Genomic DNA, 21,479 nt, shown 5'->3' on the forward strand with positions numbered 1-21,479 from the left:
GGACTTGATCAGGATTCCCATGTGCCTCATTTACAATTCCACTTCCTCGTTCTTTGGATTGCAGCCCAAGCTCTGTGTTGGGTGAGGCCATAAGTCTGAATTGGAAGCTGGGAGGGAAAAGACTGCATTCCATTACACCTGTGGCTCTGAGACGTTCCAATTTCCAACGACTTTTTATATTTACTTTTTCCAGCATGGTATAGATATTGTCATTCGGTGTTTCCCTGCCCTCTGGACCTTACTGTGTTGTTTTTTTGGGCAGTGATGACTTTGTGCTGTTAAAATACTTAACTTTATATGGTACCTTTCCTGACCAGGGGATCCCTTCATCAACCACTGAAATGGTGGTTCATATTCTGCAAAACCTGGCAGCTGTTCCGATCATGCATACTGCGCCACCACACAGAATGAAGTAAAGAAAAACCCGTATCCCTTAACAACTACCATGGGAATTTCAATAGAATGTAATTACCTAAATTAGAATTTGGTCAGGACACCAGATTAACACTTCTTTTTTGTGAAGAGTGCCAAGGGATTCTTAATGGCCAGAAATATTCAGGATCTCAGCAGGATCCAGAGTTCAGCAGCACAGTGCTCCCGAGCATCATGCTGAGGCACTGGTTTCTGTAATGATTGAGGGATGCATATTACCTATTTAGTTCCCTTATCGTTTCCTGCAGCACCCTGGGTTTTCTTTAGAGGCTTCCTATGCAAGTACTGAGCAGCCTGGCTGAAGACTGAGAGATCCAATACCACAAACTGCAGTTAAGACAGCTACCTGCAAACATACCATGAGATCTTTTAATACGCACAAATGGTCACGGCCTGGGTGCTATCTCTTCTGAAAGAAGGCAAGTTTTAAAAACACAGAATCAATTAAAATGATAGGAAAGAGACCAACATAATGGCTATTGTAGTGGAGGAAGGGGGTGAAAACTTTGATTGCTGCTGCCTTGGAGAGCGACAGATGCTTTTCAGGGTTCATCTCAGGCTGTGGGATAGTGCCAAGAATCTGTAGCACTGGCCTGTTTCAGATCTTCTAAATAGCCACTCAGAGTAACTTGATGTGCTTTCCAGTGGGGAGGAAACACCAGTACGTTAGATGTGAGAAATGCTTAGAAGTAAATGAGATGGGAGAGATCTGGCCATGGGAAAGGCAGAGAGGTAAAATGGATGGAGTTGGAATACAAGAAAGGAGAGGGGGATCATCCCATCAGAAACTGCAACTCTCAATCCCAGGTTCACTTCCAGGCAGACGAGAAAGGTTCCCAGCACAAAGGTAGCTTTAGTTTAAACAAACAAACAAAAACAATTAGCAAGATCAAAAGATTTGTTTTAGGTTAGAAAAGGTGCTAATAGGACCCCTGCACTGAATTTTAACCCCCCTTTTTTTTAATCACTGATGGAACCCTTCACCCAATTGCATACAGTTTTTAGGTGAAATCTTGTGAATACTGCTGGGTAAAGGGAATGAAACCAATAGCTGTGAAAGTGGAAAGGAGTGAGAGCTGGGGATACGTCACCATGCCACTATCTTTATTAGAGAGGTGTACTTGAAATGGTGCTGATGTCCTTTCCCTGTGCGTGAGGCAGATGAGCAGCAGCTCTGCACTGTGGGGGAGGTCAGAGCAGAGAGTTCCCTCCGGATGGATTGGAAGTACTGATGTCTTAATAGGGATAAAAATGATAAGAGAACTAAACCAGAGCTGCTCTTCCCTAAATGAAATGTACATAATAATCTTGGCAGAACTTAATGAAGGAAAGGAGAGATTTGCCAAGCTGCCTGCTTTTCCTGAAAGCTCACTGTTTCTTCGGGGGCTTGGGAGATCAGTTCTCCACTTCTTTTTCCTTCTCTGCTAAGTCCAGAAAGGATTGTTATCAGTGAGGGAATTTCATGAGAGAGAAGCATGAACTGAGCATAGCATAGCATAGCATTGAGAGCCAGATTGTAAAATCGTTGGGGCAGGGATCACTTTTCGTTTTGTCTGTACAGCGCCTCACACAATGGGGATCTGGCCCACGACTGGGGCCCCTAGCTGTTGCGGCAATACAAATAATAAACTCCTGCCTTCTGATCCCTGCTCTGTCACATCCTCCCTCTGTGGGCTTGAGAAATCTCTCTGCCTCAGTTTCTCCTTTTGTAAAATGCTAGTAGCATCTACCTAAGTCACAGAGACGTCCTGGGGATGGATTGATTATTTTTGTAAGGCACTTTGAAGCTGCCTAGCTTCACAAAGTGGGAAGAGGGGAGTTCCAAAAGCATGGTAAGTATGGAAGAATTGCTGTACCAGATCATTCAATGGACTATGCTATAATCTTTGGTTTTGGACAGTTATGAACTAAACAGATTCGAGGGGAAATTTCTTCCTTCTCCAGCCAGTTAGTGGATGGCCTCTGCTTTGAAGCACGATGGATAATATCACTTATACAGGGTAAAAATGTACGTTCATATAAAGGTGTAATCCTCTTTTGGAAGCTTACTTTGAACCTCTTGTATTCATTAACTATTTGAAAAAGTTTCAGATACTGCATACAAGTTTTGCAAAGTGTATTCAAAATTTTACATGCTGTACAGTCACTGAACAACTCTTGTTTTAAAAACGGTAAGTATATTGCAAATGCTGTGGTGGATATGCTTAAGAATAGGGTAAAGGTGGTGGGAAAGAGTGCGTACAGACAAAAGGGTGTGTATGTGCCCAAGAGAGGATGTGTGGGTGTGTTCATTAGCCTGGGTGACATCTTGTCTAGGTAACTTGTAATGCTGTCATCATCTGTTGTCTTCTTTCTGGAAAATGTGATGATGTACAATTTCCGAGAACTTTTAAACCTGCAATACGTCTTCTGTCCCTTCCTCTGTGCAGCATGCTCCCCATTCGTGAGAATGAACTTCATACCACATAACCAATAGTGAGCCTTCCACCTGCTGTAGTTGTTTACACTGGTGGAAAGTGAGTGTAAAACAGTACTATTGGCATGAATGGAGAATTTGATTTGATTGCATTTTACCACCATTTTGCGCACATGTAAATGACTATAAAAGTGCAAGGCAGTGGAAAATTGGGCCTACCCTCTTCAGATTATACATTTTCAATGAATAATTTCTGTGTCCTGTTGTTAGGACTCCAAGAGATTTCCATTGTGTTACGGTTAGAAATTTGCTAACTGCAGTTGTCAGCCTACCCCTTTTGAACAGGTAAAACCCTAATCTTTTACAATATGATCAAGCGTCCCTTTCTGAACAGATCTGTCAATGTATATGTTCTGGGGTGAGAGATTTGATTCCAATGGGTGTGAGAGCCTTTCAAGAGACACCAAAGGTATATTCTATAATATGTAATTAATATTTAAATGCATGAGGCCTGTAAAAAAAAAAAAAAAAAAAGTACTGAATCTCTGTACAGACAGGCATAACCTAGTTTTGCAAACCCTTCTTGCATAAAAGGTGGATTCCATCTTTAGTCCCCCCCTCAACATTCTGTCCTTATTCCCCAACCCCTGTGCTCTGTTTTCATCCTCCTGAAGGATTGCCACCTGTCCTAAAATTTGCACGATTATCCTGATTTTTAATAAGGTTTACCCACAACCTGCTGTTGTGTTAAACATGACATGTCCTTATTTACAGTGTCTGTAAAGGTATGTTTAACATCATGTTAACATGACTCCTTCTGGTTGAAGCTTAACACAACCTAGCTTGCTAGTGAAGATGAGTCCAGTGGTGTGCTTTAGATCTTGCAAGTAGGGTTTGCAGACAGTCCAGGGCTGTTGCAGTGTTTTTCATTACATCCTTTTTAATGATGCAACAAGACCATCCTTCATGGGATACTGCAACATGTGATAACCTCCCCAGAAGTCTGGAACACCATTCATGATGTAGACCAGTGATGGCACATGACCATCATTTTGTAAAGTGTTACAGAAGTGCATGGTGACTGAATGACTTAGGATAGAAATCTCAGAATGGATCCTTGTTGGTTAAGAATTGCTCCTTAACCAACTCGCCCCATTGCCGGGGGGGAAAGCCCTGAGCCTCCACACCTCCCTGGCGAGTGAGTGGCCCATGATTGATTTTTTTTTCTGTGGGTCAGTGGCCCATGACAGAAAAAAGGTTTCCCACCCCAGAGCCTGCACCCCCCAGCCGGAGCCCTCACTCCTCCCTGTGCCCCAACCTCCTGCTCCAGTCCTTATCCCCCTCCTGCCCTCCAAACCCCTCAGTCCCAGCCTGAAGCACCCTCCTGCACCCCAAACCCCTCATTCCCAGCTCCAACCCAGTCTGCACCCCCAGCCAGAGCCCTCGCACCCCCCCATTCCCCAACACCCTGCCCCAGCCCAGAGCCCCCTCCCACACCCTGAACACCTAATTTCTGGCCACACCCCTGAACCTGCACCCCCAGCCCAGAGCCCATACCTCCTCCCACACCCCAACCCCCTGCCGCAGCCCAGAGCCCCCTCCCGTACTCCGAATCCCTCAGCTGCACCCCCCAGCCTGGAGCCCCCTCCTGCACCCCAAACCCCTCATCCCTGGCTCTGCCCCAGAGCGCGCACCTCCCGCCTCCCAGCTCCCTGAGCCAGCTGGGTGAAAATGAGCGGGAGTGGGGAGAGCAAGAGATGGAGGGAGGGGGGATGGAGTGAGTAGGGGTGGGGCATGGGTGTGGCATTGGAGGATGGGGGGGCAAGGGTGTTGGGTTTTGTGTGAGAAGAAAGTTGGCAACCCTTCTATGCAGTAATCATGGCACTGAGGCTTTAGGTCAATGTTTGAAGGGTAAAATTGGGGGGGGGGGTGGAAGGGAGGTTGTCCGCCTGACCATAATCCACCAGGCAGTGAGTGTGCTAAGCATCCTGGTGCGTGCCTGATCCACAGAGTAAGTCTGTGTAGGGGCCTGGCTCTGGAGCTCAGACTAGAGCAATGCGTGGTGTTTCGCTCTGGAGGTCCCCGCTTCCATCCCCAGGATCAGCCCAGATGGCAGGGGGCGAGTAATAGCACCTACATGATTAGGGAATGCTAATGCCCCCCCACAGAGGAACCTGGGTGCGTGGGGGTCACTGTACGTTCCCTGGTATTGGGTGGGAATCTCGGTTTCTCGGGCCCTGTGACGACCACACGAGAACTTAAGTCGTCGTCGTCGTTGTAGAAAGATTAACTTCTCTGTCCTCCCCGGGTGGGGCCTTTTGGTCCATTCATCTGCCAGGGCCTGGGGCTGGCAGCGGGACAGCCCCCAGTAGAAAACGCAGGGGCTGTTGACCGGGGCAGGGCAGGGCCAGAAGCCCCCCAGCCTGGCTCCTGAGGAACCCCAAGGGGGAGCCCTGGGGTGGGCAGGGGAGCAGACAGGCGGGGGGGGGGGAGCAGGGGCGGTGATGAGGGGGGATGGGGCTCTTGGGGGGCAGGGTCACGAGGAGGGCCGGGGGCAGTGGTGGGGGAGGGGGCAGCGTCTGGCTGTGAGGCCAGTCCCCTGGCTGGGAAGGGACTTGGGCGCCGCCACCCACTGCGGCTGCGCAGTGAGGGTATCAGCCGCCGCCGCCGCTGCTGCTGCCATCCCTCCCCCTCCACGAGGGGCCGAGGAACGCTTCGGAACTTCGACAGTTTTCGTCAGTTTCCGGAACAGACCCGCGTCCTCCTACGCGTGGGCCCCCCTGCTCCTTTCGGTGTTTTCCCTCACCGCTTCGGCTACTTCCGTACGGCCTCGGCTAGTGTCGTTAATTTCCGCTCCGCGATCGGAAATGGCCGAAGACGTGTGTGATCCTGCGGTTTAGGGGAGGTGGAGGAGACCGGCCGGCTTCTTGGAACAAACCAACTGTGCCTGGACCGGGGGGGGGGGGAGCAGGCTCGAACGGACGGAGGCGAAGGCCGCAGCTACGGCTCCCCCCCCCCCGTCCGAGGGCGGCGGCGGCGGCGGGGTGAAGCCCAGGACGGCGCCTCCCAGAGGAGGGCTGCGTGGAGGCGCAGGAGGTAGGAAGGATCATACCATGTACTGGGGAGGGGGGAGGCATGCGGTGCAAAGCGACTGTGTCCTGTTAGCCTGGGATAGGAGCCGATGGGGATGCGGGGAGCCTGAGGGGCCAATGGGGGGGCAGCCAAGAGCTTGGAGATGGGTTGTCCGCCGCCGCCGCCGAGTGGTACAGTCTTGGGGGGCGTCGTTGGAGGGCGGGGCAGCACCAGGGCCCTGCTGGGAGGGCGGGGCAATAGGGATGGGGGGGGGTGTGTGAGCGCGGGGGGGGGCAAACACCGTGATGGGGGAGGGGTACGTGTCGGGGTCAGGGACCCTTGCATGTGTGGATGTGTTTGTGGGGGTGGGAGGGGTCAGGGACCCTGAAGGGGGGTCACGTGGGGGGGGGGAGGGGGTCAGGGACCCTGATGGGGTGGGTGCGTGCGTGGTGGTGGTGGAGGTGTCCAGCACCTTGATGGGGGGGGGGTGCATGGAGGTGGGTGGGTGATCAGGGTTAGGGAGCCTGATGGACGGGGACGTGTATTGTTGTGTGTGGGGATCGGGGTCAGTGACCCTGATGGGGGGGCGTGTGTGTGTGTGTGTGCGGGGCAGGGGTTCAGGCTCTCATGGGTAGGAGCTGTAGTCGTACCAAGGGGAGGAGAGGCAGTATCGGGCCTGGGGAACCCAATAGGGATGGGGGTCCTGCATCAGAACTAATTGGGGAGTCCTGCTGTGGAAGGGTTGGGGGCTCTGCCAGCGCTCAGGGTTCTGATGGGGGTGGGATTGAGGAGGTGGATGGACCAAGACTGTGATGTGCTTTGGGTCTTCTGCGTTTTGTGTCTCCAAGTACGTCATCTCCCTGTGTGCTGGACTCAGTTATGCAGTGCACTGGTTTCTGCTGGATGGCACTCTGATTACTAGCCTTTGCTCCTTCTACTGGTGCATCCAGCTTTTGTGACTGGTACTCATAGGCATCTCCCTGTTACTTTTATAGGTTTATTTTTAAATTAAAAAAATGTGCCTATAAGAAGACAGGAACGTAGGTATTGCCAGACTGGACCAGACCTGAGATCCATGTAGTCCAATATCCTGACAGAGGCCAGTGCCAGCTGTTGCAGAGGAAGGCGTTGTTAACCTCCAGTGGGTATATGTGGGATAATCTGCCCCCAATGTTAGGTTATATTCTGATCTCTAATAGAGATTGGTTTAAGACCTAAAACATGAGGTTTAATATCCCTTCTAGAGATTTTGTTTGCAATAACATTTATAACTCTGGATAGTCATATTCTTGTTAAAAGAAAAGGAGTACTTGTGGCACCTTAGAGACTAACCAATTTATTTGAGCATGAGCTTTCGTGAGCTACAGCTCACTTCATCGGATGCATACTGTGGAAACTGCAGCAGACTTTATATATACACAGAGAATATGAAATAATACCTCCTCCCACCCCACTGTCCTGCTGGTAATAGCTTATCTAAAGTGATCATCAGGTGGGCCATTTCCAGCACAAATCCAGGTTTTCTCACCCTCCACCCCCCCACACAAATTCACTCTCCTGCTGGTGATAGCCCATATTCTTATCCATCTAATTGTTCAATCTCTCTCTGAAACTTGCTAAATTCTTGGTCTCGTCTACTTCTTGTTTCAATAAGTTTTGCAGTCTAATAACCTGTTATGAAAAAGTATTTCCTTTTATTGATATTGAATGTCCCCTTGCTCTTGTGTTATGAGACTGGAAGCACAAAAGCTCCTGATCTACCTTCTCTAGACCGGTTTCAGAGTAACAGCCGTGTTAGTCTGTATTCGCAAAAAGAAAAGGAGTACTTGTGGCACCTTAGAGACTAACCAATTTATTTGAGCATAAGCTTTCGTGAGCTACAGAAGTGAGCTGTAGCTCACGAAAGCTTATGCTCAAATAAATTGGTTAGTCTCTAAGGTGCCATAAGTACTCCTTTTCTTTTTGCGAATACGTAATCCCAATCTTTTTAATTTCTCTTCATAGGAGAATTTGTCCATCCCCCTAATCCTTCTCCTTATACAAGGGCTTTAGGAGATTGTATACTTCATATTATAACATAATACCACCGGTAGTCTTGACTTAATCCATGAATCTTACTGGTGCAGTGCTCATGTGTTGCTGTTGGCTAGTTACTCTGGCCCTAACCAACTGTGGCAACTCAGATGCCTGCATAGTTGAATAGTAAAGATTGGAAATTGGCTACATCCTCAAGGTCTCAGTTGGGGAAACTGGTACCATTGGGGAAACTGCTAGCCAAGTTATGTCATCATGGAACAGCGAGACCAGGCCAAACAGCTGAGGAACAAAACCATACCTTCCAGAACTGCTTGTTTCTCTAAAATTATGACCAGAAACAACAACAAAAAACGTGTCTTGTGTATGCTAAAATTCAAAGATCTGGTTAGTGCCATCTGAATCTTTTTCAACACTGCTGGTACAGTATGTACTTACATATCTCAGTAAGGTATCTCAGCTCTAAAATTTCCTTTTTGGGTAAATCTAGTAACTGTGTGTGTGTGTCAAGAGATCTAAATAACTTGCTATCCTGCATTGCTGTTGCTCTCCCATTTAAAAAAAAATATCTGTTTTAAGGACCTGATTTTGCACACCTGTACGCACATGTGAAAAAGGGTGTTTGTGTAAGCATTTACAAGACTGGGGCCTGAGACAGAATCATCAACAATATATTTTGGTTTGTGGATTTGTGTTGCAAGTCTCTTTAAGACTGTCAGGTTCTCAGGGCAGGGGCCATGGTTTTTATACACAGTCAGTGTTTGTTCATTACTGGGTAATCATAGGCTATTTTCCCTGTTTGGTAAAATCAATATTAAATGAATGAGTCTTAACTATTCTGATACGCAAAGGCACAAAAATGCGGGATGTTGTATTTACAAAGTATTTCTGAGTGGGAGTAGTGGTTAATTTATCTTGGTATTAAATCTGCTGGAGGAGGAAATTTAGAGTGCTCCTCTTTTTTTTTTTTAAAACACTGATAAAGAGTTTGACAGTCCCATCACTACATGCAGCTTTATCAGTATTCAGTTAAGGCTCTGCTGTGTCTCTCCTCTTCCGTTCTTCACGCCAAGAGCTAGAGTTTACATCGGTTCAGCTCAGTGTTAGAGAGCCTGGAACTGGGGTAATTGACTGCCTTGAGTTCAGCAGAGAACAGCCAAATTCTTCTGGCAGCTGAACTATTGTGCCAAGACGGTCCTTGATTTGAACTTCCCAATATCTCATTGCAAAGGAGATGTTCAAAATAATTTTCTGAAACAGCCTAACTTTGGAAGGGGGAGAATGTTAAGAATTTTTGTTTTGCATGTGGGAGTCTGTGTCGTAGAGGTGGAGTGGAATAACCAAATGCACAAGCTAAAGGGAAACAGAGTGATCTCTTGAGTTGTCTTGACCCACAGGGCTCATTCACACAACAAAAAATAAAAAGGAAGGAGTGTCTTTGAGCTACTAAAATGGGGTGGGGAATGGGAGTTTTGCTATTGCTGGAATTCTTTTAAGTATGACTCTCCAGGACAGTGAAGACAATGAATTGAATGTTGGGCAATGAGGCCTTTGCTTGGCAAGCTCTAGGGGCAGCAGCAGCATGGGTGGAAATGCAGTTCAGGGACCACGCTACCTCCCACCCCAACCTGACCCTTTCAGGCTCAGGGAACCAGTGATATCATCAGACTCTGCATTTCACAACTTTGAGCCTTTTACTCTTTGCTAATTGTCTGTCTGTTCCTTTCCCAAGTGCTCTCTGGTGCCAGTCTCATTCTATTCTATATAGATTCTTATACCATGGTTACCATTGTAGCGTTTGAGCCCTGTCTCCTTGCTCTTGATGCCCACCACCATCTTTCTGCATTCCCTTACTCATAATAACAGGTAATCATCAAGTGATCCTTCCCCTATCGCCCATTCCCAGCTTCTGGCAAACAGGGGCTAGGGACACCATCCCTGCCCATCTTGGGTAATAGCCATTGGTGGACCTTGTTATGGTCTTGGCCTTCACAACATCCTCTAGCAAAGAGTCCCACAGGCTCACTGTGTGTTGTGTGAAGAAATACTTCCTTTTGCTTGTTTTAAACCTGCTGCCTGTTAATTTCATTTGGTGATCCCTAGTTCTTCTGTTATGAGAAGGAGTAAATAACACTTCCTTATTTACTTTCTTCACATCAGCCATGATTTTATAAACCTCTATCATCTCCCCCCTTAGTCATCTCTTTTCCGAGATGAAAAATCCCAGTTTTATTAATCTCTCCTCATATGGAAGCAGTTCCATCCCCCTAATAATTTTTGTTGCCCTTTTCTGAACGTTTTCCAATTCTAATATCTCTTTTGAGATGGGGCGACCAGATCTGCACGCAGTATTCAAGATATGGGTGTACCATGGATTTATATAGAGGCAATATGATACTTTCTGTCTTATTATCTATCCCTTTCCTAATGATTCCCAACATTCTGTTTGCTTTTTTGACTGCTGCTGCACACTGAGTGGATGTTTTCAGAGAGCTATCTACAATGATTCCAAGATCTCATTCTTGACTGATAACAGCTAATTTAGACCCCATCATTTTATATGTATAGTTGGGATAGTGCTTTCCAATGTGCATTACTTTGCATTTATCAATATTTGAATTTCACCTGCCATTTTGTTGCCCACCCACGTAGTTTTGTGAGATCCCTTTGTAACTCTTCACAGCCTACTTTGGACTTAACTCGTTTGAGTGGTTTCGTATCATCTGCAAATTTTGCCACCTCACTGTTCACCCGTTTTTCAAGATTATTTATTAATATGTTGAATAGTACTGGTCCCACCACTGGCAATACCACTATTTACCTCTCTCCATTCTGAAAACTTACCATTTATTCCTACCCTTTGTTTCTTTAACCAGTTACTGATACAGGAGAGGACCTTCCCTCTTATCCCATGACAGCTTCCTTTGCTTATGAGCTTTGGTGAGGGACCTTACCAAAGGCTTTCTGAAAATCTAATTACACTATATCCACTGGATCACCCTTGTCCACATGCTTGTTGACCCCTAAAAGAATTCTAGTAGATGTGTTTGGACAGATCCTTATAGGATGGGGTGCTGACCCTGACTGGAGTCTTTGGGTGCTACTGTGATGTAAATGAATTGCAGGACAGTTGCATGTAATTTGCTTTCTGGGTATATTTTACACTTGCTTATTTGACTGGGAAAGCAACATACATGCATGCACACATGCAGTCCTTTCTAAATGTTGAAGAGCACGTAGTGTTTAGTTGTGATTTTATACTGCTGTTTCATGGTGGTTGCCATGATTGAGTTTGGCTTTTGCAGCTCAGCTTCACACTGCTGCTTGTCACACAAATGAGTTAGATGTTGTTTGGAAAACAGGTGCAAAGCCAATGAGTTCTGGGGTTTGTTAGGATGGGTAAAAGCAGCAGCGTGTACAGCTCTGCTGCTTACAGATAATCAATCCCCAAACTGTGTAGGAATAAAAAGCGCTGAGTGCTGGCTGACCAGGTAAACTGATGTTATTTCACAGCAGACACGGTGCCAATTGCGAAGTGCAAATTGAAATTCCATTTTGATAAATTGTTGCTATTAGTTAATTGAAGTCTGTTGCCAGCCAGAGAGGTTTAGTGGCCTGACTAATCTATTGCAAATGGATTTACCTCTGAAAATGTTGAAGGGATATTGAGTAGTTTAAGCCTAATATTTGACTTGCTTTCAAATTGCTATAATTTTGTAGGGAATGTCCTATAGATTCCAGTATCTCAATTTTTAAAATCCAACACTTATTTGAGAACAAAGTATCCAGTATTTATATAACAGTATTAAAATATCCAGTATTTATATAACATCTGCCTAGATGTTGTGCTCCCTCTGCTGGCTTTTGCAGCTAACTGTAGATAAGGTGCCACAAGTACTCCTTTTCTTTTTGTAGATAACCAGCAATCCCAATTCTCAGAGTTGTACTGACATGATCAATAAGTCCACAAAGTGAAACTGACCTCTCTCTCTTACTGGTTAAAGCTGAGTGAAATACAGTGTTTCCCTGCCCTTTATTACTGTTAAGAAAGCAGCATTGCTAGTCAGTTGTGGCCCTTTGGTCTTCCATGGAACAATTATATTTCATAATAAGTACAGAGTTTTTATTCTGAACTGTCTGTTTCACATATATCCCCGGAACCCTTCCTGGTGGTTTTGGTCTTGGATGTGCTAGCAGTACAGGTAGCCTGCAGTTCATTTCAATGCATATATCATTTTGTTTCCTCAGGTGCTTGCTCTGACCTGATCCTGTAGGACAGACTCTCTTCTCATTATGTATTTGCCTGTCTATGTGCTCTACCAGTTGATTTATGCCATTTGGAAGTTATGTGGTCTTCTCAAATATATGCCAATAAAACCATCATCTATTAATCAATTTTTAGGAAGGTTATCTCTGCCAAAATGTCCAAAAGTGTGCTCTAAACTTGGGGCCCAATTTGAGAGACCTGGGCCTGATTTTAAGAGGTGTTGAGCATCCACAAGTCGCAGTCAAATTGGTGAAAGATACAGGTTTGGTATTGTGCTTTGTGGACTGGAGCCCTCTGTTTCAGTGCAGAATAAAAACAGTATGAGTAATGGCAAGTCTAGCTTCCATCCCACTTTCTCATTAGTATGCCGCAGTTATGAACTGGAAGACACACCCCCATACGTCAGAAGTACAATCAATGAAATGAAACAGAGCACAAGAGAGGCTTTTGTGTATATTACTCCTGGGGGAATTCTCCGCAGGTTTTTTTTTTTTAAATCTGTGCACAATATTTTAAAATTCTGCCAAATTCTGCATATTTTATGTGTCATAATAATACAATATACTCTCTCCAGTTTCAATTATTTTGGTAATTTATTTCAAAATACCTGTCAACAAGTATGTCAACAATACAGACAACAGCAAAAAACATTTCCCCAGGAGTAGAGAGTTCAAGGAACCCCTATAACAGCCCAGTTTAAGTTGGGGGGTACTGGAGGGGGCTGTGAAGGCCCCCAGACCCCAAACACCTGTACTCCCAGAGCCCAGCTGTGGGGCACCCTCCAGCCCAGACCCCAGCATCCTCCTTCCCCACAGAGCCCAGCCGTGGGGACCCCCGTCACCACAGAGCCCAGGCGTTGGGCAGCCCCCAGCCCACACACCAGCACCCCCAGATCTTTTACTCCCCCCAACTTCTTTACTGTCCCGCCGGGGGACATGGTATAGTGTGGCCGTGCCCTTCCTCATCCTTTCACATATCTGGCTGGGTCTCCCAGACCCTCTCCCTTCCCTGGGAGAATGAGGATCAAAGACATCAAAGACTGTGCAGCCTTGAGCCCAGCCAGGCTGGGTGCTCTGCTCACTGCAAGCTGGGCTCTGCAGGGTCCAGCGGCCCACAGTGGCGGCCAGAAATTCTGCGGGGAAAGCAGGGAATTCTGCATCTTGCAGTGGTGCAGAATACCCCCAGGAGTAGTATATGCCTTCGCTCCAGTGTATAAATGTTAGACAGGAGTGTTTTGAAATAAAACCTATTTACCTTTCTCTCTGGTGTTGACCTTTGGGCCTGGTAGAGTTGCAGAGCTATTGCATGTGGGTATTTAATTACTATCTGAGCTTATTTGGTGGGAACTGATGTTGGGCATTTCTGCTGTCTTACCTGTTGTGTGCCATATGCACTATGAGGGAGTGGAGTGGAAACTGCTGACTAGCAGGTGAACTCTGGAAAGTGTTAGCTAACAAAAGAAAACGAACCCTATAGCCTAAAAGCACTAAGACAGCCAGTAAAGTGATGGAGCTTGAGAGCCAAGAGCCCTCCTTAAAGCATATAAAGAGTTGTTGTTGATGTGAAAGCACTGGTGTTTTCGTGTCCATCTGCTGAAAGTAGGTGTGACAGGCATGGGAATTTCCTGCAGTAATCTTGGAAAACCGTATTGAAGTTAAGTTTAAGTATCTTTGGCGTCCATTGTATTAAATGCAAAGGTTACGTATTATTGTGAGCCTGGATGATCAAACGACTGTACTGAACAATGTTGCAGACAAGAATGGTCTTTTGGGACAATATGTGTAAAGTGGGTTTCCTGAGGAATCTATGGGAGGAGGTGAATGCAAATTCCCCCCCCCTGATTATGCAAAACCCCAACCTTTTGAAGCTACGCTCTGAGGAGGAGACCATTATCTGCTGATGATCAGTTCAGGGAATCTGAACATCAAAGGCGCAACATGTAATAAAGGAAAGACTTGGGGGGTGCTAGTTACGATATGAGGCTATTACGAACTTATAACCACAGAAAAACCCTTCAGTGGGGTATGAAAGACTGACTCCTATCAGAGCCCTTGTTGGAGTTGGGATGATCTCAGGTAAGCTTATTAGTGTGCGTGTAGGTTCTTTTATCACTGTTAATATGTTTTCTCTGTAATGCTTTGGCCTTAAAAATAAATGTGCTTGCTTATCAAGAGCTATGTGTTAACTTATAACTGCTGGTAATTACAGCTGTGTATAGCCTTCAAAGAGAATGTAAAATGCAGACACCGGCCTATTTGGGCATTCTGGTTTGCTGGGAATATCACAGTGTAAGCAGGTAACTGTGCAGCTTGGAAAAACTCCAGTCAGGACAGGAAGGAGAGATGTGTCCCTCTACCCAGCAGAGGTGGTAATTGAGAAGCCTGGAGTGGGTGCTCTTGAGGGACCACAGAGGGGGAATACATGGACATCAATGTTCCCTCCAATTTTTGGCAGGCCATGTGTGCAAAAAAATTTCTGTGCAAATTGTGCTTCTGTGCAAATTTTTGTGTGTGCGGCGCTTCGCCGTGTGCGCGGGGTTTAGGATCTGTGTGCACATACAGTGATGGGCAGTTGCTTTGAACTATGTCAGTAGGCTCCTACCGCTCCCTCTAGGCCAGAGGTGGGCAAACTACGGCCCGCGGGACTATTCTGCCCGGCTTCTGAGCTCCCGGCTGGGGAGGCTCGCCCCCGGCTCCTCCCCCACAGCCTCAGTGCTCTGGCCCGACACTCCTGCGAGCGGTGTGGCTGGCTCTGGCATGGTAAGGGGGTGGGGGGGCGGTTGGATGGGGCGGAGGTTTTTTGGGGGGGCAGTCAGGGAATGGGTCGGGGGGGGCTGAATAGTGCATGGGAGTCCCGGGGGGCCTGTCAGGGGGCAAGGGTGTGGATAGGGGTTGGGGCAGTCAGGGGACAAGGAGCGGGGGGGTTGGATGGGTCAGGCGTTTGGGAGGGCAGTCAGGGGACAGGGAGCGGTTGGATGGGGCGGAGGTTTTGGGGGTGGTGGTCAGGGGATGGGGAATGGGGGGGTTGGTTAAGTGTGGGAGTCCCAGGGGGCCTGTCGGGGGTGTGCATAGGGGTCGGGGCAGTCAGGGGACAGGGAGAAAGGGGCGTTCAGATAGGGGGTGGGGTCCCAGAGGGGCAGTTAGGGGCGGGGGTCCCGGGAGGGGGCGGTCAGGGGACAAGGGGCGGGGGGGTTGGCTGGGTCAGGGATTCTGAGGGGGGGCTGTCGGGGGCGGGAAGTGGGAGGGGGCAGATAGGGGGTGGGGGCCAGGCTGTTTGGGGAGGCACAGCCTTCCTTACCCGGCCCTCCATATAGTTTTGCAATGCCAATGTGGCCCTCGGGCCAGAAAGTTTGCCCACCCCTGCTCTAGGCATATATAGAAGTAATTAACAGGTAAGAAACTACTTTTGCCCAGCTTCTGAAAAAAATGTAACACCGGTTTGAACGCTGGATTTGTTCATGGTTCCCACTGAGGAATAGGGTGGCCAGCCGCATGATGTAGTGCAGTAGAGAGAGCCAATTGACTGGGAAGGCTGACTTCCAGAATGCAGTAATGTGCTACAGTGATCTGGGCCAACGTTATTTTCCAATATTAATGAAGATAGTGGTCCCCTGTGCAACCATGAAAAAAAGCCATCTATTATTTAGGACAAGTAGTTATTCATTTCCTTAGGCACCTCTTCTGGCAAGCCTTGGGAGCTTGTAAATGCATCACCCCCTCACAACTTGTGTATCTGAATCTTAATGTAGGGACTGAGGACTATCCAGCTATCGGAAAACCAGCCAGAGAGAATGGCAACTTTCCAGTGCAAATAATTACTGGGGTAGCTGACAGTTGGCTTTTCAGAAACCTTTTCCCAATAGTTCCCAACAGTTCATCACGAAACAACAAAAAACGTGGAAGAAAATAAGAATGGTCTGCCAGGTGATGCAGGAAAGAAATCGTAGTTTATCAAATAGCACCAGCGATGTAATAAAATGGATGATGAGGAGGAACAGACTAGGGGACAGTGTGTAGGAATGTTGTTTAGTGAGCACTAGGATTTGACATGCTCAAATACAGGGGTTCTCAAACTGGGGGTTGCGAGCTGTCTGCCTCTATCCCAAATCCTGCTTCACCTCCAGCATTTATAATGGTGGTAAATATATTTACAAGTGTTTCTAATTGATAAGGGGGGGTCGCACTCAGAGGCTTGCTATGTGAAAGGGGTCACCAGTAGAAAACTTTGAGAACCACTGCTCAGATACGATTTCAGTCTGTTACTGACATTCTGTGTAACCTTTGGCAAGTTGTCTGAAAATTCTGCTTTTGATGAATGTGTAAAGAGGGTATCATGCCTCTTTATTTTACAGGAGAGCTTGGAGTTTAGTCAATGTTTGTAAAGTGCTTTCAGATCCTTGGATGACACGCCAAGTTTACATGCATATTATTAATAACTTGAAAATTATTAGAAATAATATTTAACACACACTAATTGTTTCCTCTGTTGCACTTGGGTACTTATTACTTGTGTCTAAGGTCTCTTGGCTCTCTATTTTTAGTTAATGGCCCTGAGAAACAGTACCAAGTCCCTGTGTGGAGGTGTTTGGAAAGGACAGTTGTATTTAGAATTGAAATCTAGTTGGAGGTGATGGGTAGCTGAAAGCTTTTCACTAAAGGCTCAAACTTTTATGCTCTTCAGGCACAGTAGCAAACTCTTTAGCCCTGCTATAGATATTAATAGTACCTTACCTGATTGATTGATCTTGATTAGGAAAGTCCTATTTTAATCATGTTGTCTAACTTCTTCTTCCCCATGATATAGCAAATATTTTTATGATGGAAGATAACTGTTTTTAATTGGTTAGCATGAGCATGCATTTCATGTAGCAACTTTTAGGCAAATAAGCCCCAAAAGAGCTTCCAAAATTAATTATTATGTAAAGTGTGATTCTGCTCTGACTTCCTTCCAAATACAATCCAGTTGATCCAGAGTGGGAAACACAAGATATATGTCAAAACAGAATCATAATTCTATTTTGATATGCACCTTGTGATCAATATTACACACATGGACACAGAGAAATCCTTTTGGTCACCACTGGAAGTGCCCATCTCTCGTGTAATAAGTGGGAACTATTGGACAAATTCCACAGATAATGCAGTTTGTATAGACAGAAGTAAAGTGAACTTCCTCTGTTAAAACTGATTTGAAGCAAGGGTTCGTGGGTGGCTGGTTATTATGTTAAGGCTTTGTTGCCGGCACAGAGTGCCCGAGGCAAGCAACAGCTGGGTTCGTTGCCCAGTGTGCCTAGTGTAGTGCCCAGTGTCACCAACAGCTTTATTGTGTGTGTATTTTTGTTTGGCAGTGCCTTGTGAAGAGGGAGCTTTGTATCCCTCTATGGTACCTACATACACTCATATATTCCCCATTTCCTTTATCTTAGAGATATAGGAAGTCTGTGGTGGAGCAGGGAATTGAACTTGCATTTCCTAGGTTAGTTCCCTAAGTACGGAACCATCCTTCCTCTGTGAATAATTAGAACTTGCTTTCATAGTTCATGAATTGACAGTGGAAAAATTAGCTTTATCTTAACATTGGAAAGAGTTGACGTGTTCCAGTCCTCCTCCCATTTAAGTCAGTCCCAGTGCTGGTGTTAATTTCAATGGGAGCAAGAAGGAGTGCCTATTTAGGTATGTGGTGGTGCTTCTAAAGGCAGTTTTCTTTCAGCAACAGAGTGGTAATTTAGCAGGGCTGTGGAGCTCAGTACATCTGACTTTTCACAAAGAATGGATAAAAGTGGTTTGTCATTCTGTACAATGATGAAGGGTGCCAGAAAGCAGGACACTGTCATTCTGTTCCGCAGTCACATGCTTCTGTATAAAACCGAGGTTTGTACTCTTGTGGCTAGACAAGCATAGTTCCCATTAATGTGAACTGGAGTTAGCACAAAAAGGAGAAAATACCCATTTTGAAGACTGTTCATCTGTTTGACAATAAGATGTCTCAAAAGTGTCTGCTATTGGTGCAAATCTTCTGAGGCTTGTCCACTTGTTTTATTGCAAGACTCTATTCTGAGATCCTTTCACATGAGCTCTTCTGTTTTGAGCTATGAAATTAGTAATCTCCATTATTTCCCATTTATGGAAAGGAATGTCTTCATTCCAGCCCAAGTTTAATTGCAGACTAGATCTGTTTTGAGAACTGCATGGAATATGTTTCTTAATTTAGGTGGCAAATTCAGACATCTCTTTATACACATTGGGGAGGCGGGTGGGAAGTTTGGGAGTTCAGTTAATTTCAAACACATTGTGCACTTTTTCATGCTCGGTATTTATCTATTCCATGTGTTGCAGGTACTCCGATCTAAATTGTTTGTCTAGTAATGTGAGCTTTGGAATTCTGATACTGCTCACTACTTACAACTAACATTTAAAAAAAAAAAAATCAAGGAGTATTATTTTTACTTTCAGATTTTGCTTTCTATTCGTTGTTTGCAATGAGTCATTGCAATCTTGAAGTGGAAGTCTGTTTACTTACCATTCTTTGCTTGGCTTTCCTTCCAGAGTTCAGCTCCTAATATTCTTCACAAAGAATAGAATTGAAACATTTAAAAAAAAAAAAAAAAAAGCACCTGTGGGCTGTTCCTTTGCTAACAATATGTATTGTATTATAGCTCTTCTGTTAGCAAAGTTATAGTTACATTTAAATTGGGACTTTGATAGACTCCTAACTCTCCAGAACATTCTCTTCTGGGGGCTGAAACTTTTCTTGGTCTCATTTCGGAGGGGAATTTTCAGAAAGTTTGAGGGAAAATTCTCATCTTGTATATTTTTTTAATCACTCAAAAATACCTTTCCCCATGTCCCCACTTAAAAATATTATGTATGTGAATAGCCCTTACTGGGAAGTTAGACCTTGGCTTGGCTTGGCAAATTACTTACAAATCAAAGAGTTAAGCTGAAAAACCATTTCTGAGCATGCTTAGTGGCCATCTTCTAAGGGTTAAGCAAAGCCTAGCGAAATCCCATTCCTTGGTGACTGTGCAGTACACAGGGTTACAGCCAGGTTGGGGTGATGTGCAGGAGGGAGGTTAAACACGCTCAGCACATTATAACAAAATTGCATTTGTCTCTGCCGCTGCTGGCTGCTGTCTTAGTCTGTTTCTGTGTCAGATATGCTCGCAGTGAGCTCACTAGTTGCACTGCCAGTGTGAACGCCACGCTTTTGCTGCAGTAAAGTGGTTTCTCCTTTGCCATCTCTGAAAACTGCTTCTTACAGGCTGTTGTGTATTCTTTTCCCTCTCCTCTCGCTCCAAAATTTGGCTTACTGGTTTTTCTCTTTTTGCACCAGGCTTTTTTGAGTGGAATTGGAGCTTTTATTTAGCAACCACAGTCTCTCTCCAAGTGCTTCCTCATTGGCTGTTGCTTGCAGGAGCACTTTAGAGGGCTGCTTATTCCTGTTCCCAAGTCCCACATGCAGCATTGACCTAGTAACCCCTCCCCCTCTTGTCAGCATCTGGGGAATTTTCCAAGTAGGATGACTGGGCTTTAGCAGTCTTTGCCAGCCAGTCTGCCTGCCTGCTATTTCTGGAGCCAGTCATTATTTAGGCCTTCCAGGACAACTTCTCAGACAAACAAAAGGGGCAGAAATGTTCACAGTACCCCGGGACTCATCAGATTACCTGAGTGTCCAAGTGGGGGCTCTCACATCGTTGCTCCCATCACATGCATCAACTTCCTGGGGGCTGCGGATTGTCAGAAACACAGCCTCTTCCTGCAGATCCATTGGAATGCCACCATAGAAGGCAACAAAAGCGCCATGGCTGCTTTCTTGAGCCGCCAGTGCAGAATGAAAGCAGGAGCTCTGAAGACGGAGGATTTGGTCATGCCTAGAGAAATAAGGCAGCACAGTCAGAACTGCACCTCTTCAAGGGAAGACTAACTGGCCAAGTGCCAGTAGCAGAATGGGAACTCAGAAAATCTTTTAGAGTAGTGTTTCTGGTCTGCAAGGATACTCCAGGGGCCCTGGGCCCTGCTGATCAACTCCTCCCCCTCCCTACCAGCACCTCCTGCATGCCAGGAGGTGCTGGGAGGCAGGGGGAGGAGCAGGGACGGGGCACGCTGAGGGGAGGGAGTGGAATAGTGTCCGGGGGCCCCGCTGATCAACTCCTTCCCCTCCCTCCCAGTGCCTCCTGCATACCTTGGAACAGCTGTTCCCCAGAATGCAGGAGGGAGAGGAAAGAGGGGGAGGCGCGGAAAGAGGCAGGGAAGATGAAAGGCAGGGGTGGGAAGAGGAAGGGTGGGGCCTGGGGCTGAGTGGGGGGGCAGGGGAGGGGATCCGCAAAAAAATTTAAATCAAAATGGGGGTCCTTGGGTTGCTAAAGTTTGAGAACTGCTGTTTGAGGATCATGTTTCAGATGGCTCCTTCCCCAAGTTAACATTCACAACCAGGCCTAATAGGACAGACTCAGGTTTTTGCTCTCGGCACTGGTTTAGACTTGCAGATTCTGGGGCCACTGTTATCATCTAGTCTGACTTCCTGTATAACGTAGGCTAGAGAACTTCCCCCAAATAATTCTTTTTGAATCCACAAGTGTGGAACGTGGCTGCCTTCTTGTTACCCTGGATGATCTTTCAGGAATCCACCTTTACTTCATTCACTTTGATAAGAAAAGTGGGCAGAAAATTCAGTGGGGACCAACCATCAGTCTTTCTGAAGACTCTCCACTGGCTGCAGAGACTCTAGATCCCCCAGTCAGAATAGATGTTGCAGTTTAGTCCATGAGTAATCTGTTATCTTAGTACTCCTTCACCAAGGGTCCTCTCTCTCAACTAGAAACTCACCACCTACAATGTGAATAGCTGTACTTTAAGAGATCCATCTACCACTGAGATATGCTGGATTTCTGGCTAAACTCCAGAAAAACTTCCACCACTTAAATTCACAAAGCAGCTTGGAAGTCTTGGTGCTCATGGTGCTCCTACAAAGACTTCACTTCCTCATTCTGTTGAGTCTGTTGGGATGAGTGATCTTTCTAAGAGTTTGTCAAGGGGCCCCACAGCCTGGGGACTGGGGGGGTTCTTTTATGTAGTTGGTACAAATCTCAGTACATATTTTGCTCCCAGTTACATTCAGTGAAACATCTAATTTTTTTTTTTTTAGGGCTGTCATCGCAGGTAACTCATGATTAACTCAAAAAAATTAATTATGATTAAAAAATTAATCGCGATTAATCGCACTTATAACAAATGAATACCAATTGAAATTTATTAAATA

The 21,479-nt window shown here is 46.1% G+C and overlaps 1 protein-coding gene across 4 annotated transcripts in view; it reads left to right on the top strand.

The window, feature by feature from the left end:
* EXTL3 (exostosin like glycosyltransferase 3) overlaps positions 1-21,479 on the top strand; it is a 229,728-nt gene that overhangs the window by 24,594 nt on the left and 183,655 nt on the right. Inside the window, exon 1 of one of the 4 annotated variants that reach the window (XM_048845822.2) lies at positions 5,706-5,944. The exons of 2 other annotated variants lie outside the window; for them this stretch is intronic. The gene's annotated coding sequence lies outside the window, so the exon portion shown is untranslated. Of the gene's footprint in view, positions 1-5,705; positions 5,945-21,479 lie in introns of those variants that run through there. One more of the 4 variants, XM_075126326.1, reaches the window with a different exon arrangement.

The sequence above is a fragment of the Caretta caretta genome, chromosome 3 (genome assembly GCF_965140235.1).
Source record: "Caretta caretta isolate rCarCar2 chromosome 3, rCarCar1.hap1, whole genome shotgun sequence".
Classification (NCBI taxonomy): Eukaryota; Metazoa; Chordata; order Testudines; family Cheloniidae; genus Caretta; species Caretta caretta.